The following is a 6942-nucleotide window of genomic DNA, read 5'->3' on the forward strand; positions in this document are numbered from 1 at the left end:
GGCCCTCGTCCCGGCTGCCGTGCTCTGGTGCTGCCTGACCACGCTCTGTCCAGCCTCCGGCGTCCCTTACGGCCTAGCACGGCGAAAGCGCGTAAGCCCCGCCGGGTCCCAAACCCTTCCCCGCCGCTTCTCTGAATCGGGGCGACAGCCCTGTGAGGCCGGCAGCAGGGGGCGCCGACGAGCCCCTGGTCCAGGTGAACTGAAGCACCGAGCGAGCGAGTCAACGCTGGTGTGTGTGCGTGTGTTTCTAACTCCTGTGGATTGAACAGTTGAAAGAAAACTCTCGTTCCCACCGCTCCAGCCAAACCCGGGCTCCCCAAGACCCCCTTTCCTGGCCAGCTGAGTGAACATCGCCAGTCTCTATTGCCCCCAACTGCCTGCCACATTGGAAGTCAGGGCCCTCAACACGTGGAGGAGGCTGGCATTGTGGCGGGGCCAACTACTTAAGACGCGACTTCTCTTCCTCCCCAGAGACAGAGGGAGGAGACACCCCACCTCTCCCATCAGGCTGCCGGGAGTTGGGGGATGGCTACATGGTTACCTCCCTCAGCATGTTTGCTTTTGAAAAGATGAAGGAATGGGAGGATGGGTACTGAGCCAGAGAAACTCGTCCTCAATGACAGTCCCCTGGGCCAGATTTGACCTGTGATACCTGTTCGGCTCTGTTAAACTGTGGTATATCGGCCTGAGAAGACTCCACACTCCTGCTTGAGTATGGTCATTCCGATCACCAAACCACACCCGCACTGCAAGTTAAGAATTCAGCTTCCAGGGACCAGCAGTTAGCGTAATGGCTATGTCGCTGAACTCCCACGTAGTCGACCGCGGCTCGCGTCCCGGACCCAGTGGCTTAAAACTCACGCCAGGTGCGTGTGCGTGCGTGCCCAAGATCCTGAGAGGAGAATGGAGGAGAAGGGATTGCGGCGTGGCCATCCCCCCTGGGGGGTGATTTCTCGCTTTCTGTCTCTATCTCTGTCTGTCTGTCTGGCGAGCGCACCCGCCCTATAGCGAAAACCTCTCAAAAAAAAATTAATTAAAAAAAAAAATCAGCTTCCGCTTTCTGTCTCTTTCCGGCATTCAAGATGTCAAGGACGTGGTGGGTCCTCCCAGGCAAAGTTCCAGATTTCCCTGGGTCTCCCAGTAGGCGCCTGATCAACTGTGCTGACAACCAACACAGGAGCCAAAAATCTGTGTATTCTCTCTGTGAAGGGGATCAAGGGACGGCTGAACAGGCTTCCTGATGCTGGCGTGGGGGACATAGTGATGGCCACAGTCAAGAAGGGCAAACCAGGGGCCGGCAGGTGGCGTGGTGGTTAAGGGCGGTGGATTTCCACATTGTCGACCACAGTTCGAGTCCTAGACCTGGCGGCTTGCTTTCTCACTTTCTCTCTCTCTCACTCTCTCACTCACTCTGCCCTTCTCTGGTCAAATGGAAATAAACAAGGAAATGAATAAACTTAAATAAAATAATTCTTTAAAAAAAAAAAAAAGAAGGGCAAACCAGAGCTCAGGAAGAAAGTGCATCCAGCAGTGGTAATTCGACAACGAAAGTCATACCGGAGAAAAGATGGCGTGTTTCTTTATTCTGAAGATAACGCAGGGGTCATATAGTAAACAATAAAGGTGGAATGAAAGGTTCTGCCATCACAGGAGCAGTGGCAAAGGAGTGCGAGTGAGCAGACTCGTGGCCCAGGATTGCGTCTAGTGTTGGCAGCATCACATGATTCTCCAGTGTGTTTGTAAAAAAAAAAAAAATTACCAAAAAATTAAAAACTATTTGCGCCCCCAAAACATTAAAAACTATTTGCGCCCCGCCCCCCCCAAAAAAGAACTCTGCTTCCTTCGCGAGTTGCTGAGTTACAGCCAATCACAGCAGCTACGACCTGAGTTAATCACGGCCAGCCCACCTTTTAACTGTGTTCACACAGGCAAACTTCACCCTGTAACCAGTCCAATTATCATATTGCTCCGCCTCATTCCTTCACGTCGATGTAGGGCACTTTTCCTTCCTTACACATAAATGTGGCTGCCTGGAGTTCCTTGGAAGCCATTCTAGGAGCTGCCCAAATTGAATTGTTTTTGCTCAAGTAAACTCCAAGTTAAATGTCTAAAGTTTTGGTTTAATAGTTTATCTTAAAATTGGGATAATTCACACAAAATCTTTATTTCCCCCATCTGTTTAGAAATGAGATTAGTCACAGGATATCCACATTCATGTATGACTCAGTTGCCCAGTGCTAATTGGCAGCTGTGGAGGTTAGATACATATGTTCCTTCCACTGCTTCTACTGGGGGACTTCAAAAAGTTTGTGGGAAAATGGGATTAAAGTATGGGTTTATTTTGATGCAAAAAAAAAAAATTGATAGTCTAGCAGGTGACATAGTGGTTACATGGCTGAACTCCCACACAGTCAACTGTGATTCAAGTCATGGGACCAGTGGCTTAAACTCCTGCTGGGCGTGTGTGTGTGTGTGCCCAAAATCCCGAGAGGAGAATGGAGGAGAAGGGACTGTGGTGTGGCCATCCCCCTACGGGGTGATTTCTCGCTTTCTATCTCCCTGTCTCTCCAGCGAGTACACATGCCCTGTAATAAAAATCTTTTTTTTTAAATTTAACCTTATTTATTTACTTATTTAAATTTTGACTGGGGAACGACAGAGCAAAAGAGAGAGAGAAAGTGAGAAAGGAAGCCACCAGGTCCGGGACTCAAACTGTAATCGGCCATGTGAGAGTCCAGCCTTACCACCTGCTGGCCCCAGCAAAAATGTCTATTTTCTTTTTTTTAATCTACATGGGTTATTTTTTCTCACAATAAACATTTTCCCCAAACTTTTTAAAAACCTCTAGTATTTTCTCATACCTGAGAACTCCACTCCTTTATACCTAACTGGGCCTTCTGAATGCAAAAGATAAAAATCACAGTGTTTTTTTTTTTTAAGAGATTTTTGCTTTAGGGCACATGTGCTAACCAGAGAGTGAGAGACAGATATAGTGAGAGAGAAAATGAGAAATCACTCCCCTCCCCCAGGATATGGCCACGCCTACAGTCCCTTCTCCATTCTCCCGGGATCTTGGGCACACATGCACATGCACGGGGTGTGATTTTTAAGCCACCAGGTCCAGTACTCAAACTGCAATAGGTCACGTAGGAGTCTAGTGACATATCTGCTACGCCATCTGCTGGTCTTAAAATTACCACAGTTTAAAGATCTTTATTGGCTTAGAGGCCAGCAGATGGAGTAGCGGCTATGTCACTGGACTCCCACGTGGTCGACCACAGTTCGAGTCCCAGACCCAATGGCTTGAAAATTATGGCAGGCGTGTGTGCATGTGTGCCCAAGATCCCAGGAGGAGAATGGAGAAGGGATTGTGGCATGACCAACCCCCATGGGGGGGGGTGATTTCTCACCTTCCTTCTCACTGTCTCTGTTTCTCTCTCTGGCGAGTGCAAATGCCCTATGGCAAAAATCACTAAATAAAAAATAAAGAAAGAAAAGATCTTCATTGGCTCCATAGCAAATAGTGATTCTAAAGTTGAACCGCACCGTATTCTTTTTTTTTTTGGAGATGTTTTTGCTGTAGGGCACGTGCGTTCACCAGAAAGACAGAGACAGAAAGCGAGAAATCACCCCCCAGGGGGGATGGCCACGCCGCAATCCCTTCTCCTCCATTCTCCTCTCGGGATCTTGGGCATGCATGCACACACGCCCAGCGTGACTTTAAGCTACCGGGTCCGGGACTCGAAGCGCAGTCGACTACATGGGAGTTCAGCGACATAACCATTATGCTAACTGCTGGTCCCTGACAGTACTGTATTTTGTAAAACAGAATAAGTGTTCCAATGAACCAAACAAAAGAGGTTGGACTTACAGAAAAGGGCTGAAGAAGCAGAAACAAAGAAGAGAAAGGGAACTGATCACTTCAAAGTTACCTTCCTTGTAAGGCTGGACAAGAAGAAAATAGAAATTTGTAATAACTGATTAGTTAATATCAGTTTACTTTGGGTTACATTTTTAAAAGAATTATTTGTTTTTTAATTTATTTATTGGGTCATCTGGAAAGTCGTGATACATTTTTCCATCAAAAAACAGAAAAATACATCATGACTTTTCCTACAACCTAATAATTTTACTTATCATTATTATTTTTTTAATTTGCTACACAGCACACACACTCTCACCAGAGAGAGACAGAGAGGAAGTGAGAAAGCAAACCACCAGGTGCAGGACTCGAACTGTGGTTGGCCATGTGGGAGTCCAGTGCCTTAACTACCACATCACCTGCTGGCCACCTTAGGGTTACTTTAAAAAAAGAAAACATTCTAATAGCTCTTGTTTTCATTAATTAATTTTATGGAAGAGAGAGAGACAGTATGCTGACAGGGTCTCACCACACCACAATCTGCCCTCCCCCCTCCCCCCCCAGCCTTCCAGGCAGGCAGGATCATGGGCGCCCAGGACATGTTCAGGTCAACCTGGCATCTGAAGCGGGGCCTTCCCGGAAGGCTCCAGTATCACAGTATCACACGGCGGTTCCCGACACCCCGCACATCATGGCTGATCTCAGCCTACTTTTTGTGTAAGGATTAAAGCTCTAGGAAACTTCGTTATCATGTCAATTGCAGCTAGCCTGCTTGGGAAGTTGGGCTGTCATTTCTCAAACTCTCCATTTCTCAGGAGGTTAAGCAATTTAGTTTCTGCTAAATGTGGAATTTTTTATTTTTAAATCACGAGGTGACAGATGTGTGCTCTCCAGAGAGACAGAGGAAAAGTACTCCATAGGGGTATGGTCATCACTATCCCTTCTCCCTCATTTCTCCATACTGTCAGGATTTGATGCGCACATGCACACGTACACACACGTACACACACACACACACACACACACGCCTGGCATGTTTTTCAGGATTTTACCAGGGCCAGGATTTGAACCGCAGTTAGCCACATGAGACTGAACTCCCTTTAACGCTGAGCTATGGGGTCAGCCCTTAAAAGTGAAAGTTTAGCATTAGTGACTCCATTTCAGTTTGATCTCATCTGTTCAGGCCTACTTCAGGTACTTAGTCCAAAACAATGGCCTCCTCTAGTTTGTATTTGCACAAGGCACAGACAAGTCCTTGTCGCTTTGCTTCTCAGTAGCTGTGACTTTGAAGTAGCTACCTGGTTTTCTGAGAGCATCATTTCCTCCTCCTCAAAATGGAGGCAAGAGGGAACCAGCAGTTAGCGTAATGGCTATGTCGCTGGACTCCCACGTAGTCGACCGCGGTTCGTGTCCCGGACCCGGTGACTTAAAACTCACGCCGGGCGCGTGTGCGTGCGTGCCCAAGATCCCGAGAGGAGAATGGAGGAGAAGGGATTGCGGCGTGACCATCCCCCCTGGGGGGTGATTTCTCGCTTTCTGTCTCTATGTCTCTCTCTGTCTGTCTGGCGAGCGCACGCGCCCTACAGTGAAAATCTCTCACAAAAAAAAAAAAAAATGGAGGCAAGAAAACCTTCCTCGGAGACTGTCGTGACTAAATGGAGTAATGGATTTAAAACCACTGAGCAAAATGCCTGACTCAACATGGGGACTCACTAAAGGATTTTTAATTTTGAATTCTTTTTTTTTCCTTTATTGAGAGAGATTTTTGCTATAGGGTGTATGCACTCACCAGAAAGACAGAAAGCAAGAAATCACCCCTCAGGGGGGATGGCCATGCCACACTCCCTTCTCCTCCATTCTCTTCTCTGGATTTTGAGCACACATACACATGCACCTGACCTGAGTTTCAAGTCACCAGGTCTGGGACTTGAACTGTAATCAACTATGTGGGAGACCAGTGCCTTAGCCACTATGCCACCTGCTGGATCCTTAATTCTGAATTTTTAAAATGACCTTATTTTATGTTATTAATTATTTATTTATTTTATTTTATTTATTATTATTAATTTATTTTGACCAGAAAGAGCAAGAGAGAGACCAAGAAAGCAAGCTACCAGGTCCAAAGACTCAAACCATGGTCAGCCATGTGAGAGTCCAGCGCCTCAACTACCACACCACCTGGTGGCCCCCAATTCTGAATTCTTCAGGCTGACTTTATTCTGTGGCCATACTATGGCTTACTTACCTGACAGAAAGGAATCTGAAAGGAATTTCAGAGATCCATTCCTGGGTTTCTGCAGGAGTAGCATTTTTATACACAGACCACAGGCTGGACCTTGAGAAACTGAAGCGAGGAAAGAAGGAATGGTCCTCATCTTCCCTTTTTCTCCCTAAGCAGGCTCTACCAAAGCAATCCTCCATTTAGTTATTTAGATGGATTTGGAAGTTTCCACAGGCTATTAGAACTGGAAGGAAACTTAGAGATGGAGTAATCCAGTTCTCGCATTTTGCACTTAAGAAAACTGCAGCCCAGAGAGATTGTAACACTAATATATATATAGGGGAAGAAAAAACAAAAACGTGTTTTAGGGAAGAAAATGGCAACCATGCTTTCTCGCTCTAGGAAAGGGAGAGTGTTCACCTCCTCGGAGGAAACGCAATGCGAAGTTGGGAGGAGGGAGGCTTCTACTGGGGGAGACTCAGGGCAGCTTCCTGGGCACCTTGTTAAAAGGCGTGGGGACGAGGGTCATGGTGAAGACGAGTCAATGAGAACTAGAGTGCCTCACACAGAAAGGAAAGAGAAGGTGGGGCTTGGAGCCTTTGTGTAGAAAGGATAAGCTAAAGGGATCCGGGAATTGAGAGAGAGCCAGGAAGATGAAGCTCAGCCAAGACCCAAAGAAGCCCCAAGCAAAGAAAATTCCCATCACAGAGATTGCCTGATGCATTTTTATACAGTGCTACTTAGGAAAAAAAAAAAAAAAAACAACTAAACTAAACAAAATAAACCAAAAAAACTATTTTTTTTTTGGAGAGGTTTTTTTGTTTTTGTTTTTGTTTTTTGTTTTTTGGGTTTTTTTTTT

At 46.4% G+C, this 6942-nt stretch overlaps 1 pseudogene; it reads left to right on the forward strand.

Moving 5' to 3' along the window:
- LOC102502954 (syntenin-1-like) overlaps positions 1-6942 on the forward strand; it is a 12526-nt pseudogene that overhangs the window by 229 nt on the left and 5355 nt on the right.

This window comes from Tupaia chinensis, unplaced genomic scaffold, assembly GCF_000334495.1.
Source record: "Tupaia chinensis unplaced genomic scaffold, TupChi_1.0 Scaffold144276_1, whole genome shotgun sequence".
Taxonomy (NCBI): domain Eukaryota; kingdom Metazoa; phylum Chordata; class Mammalia; order Scandentia; family Tupaiidae; genus Tupaia; species Tupaia belangeri.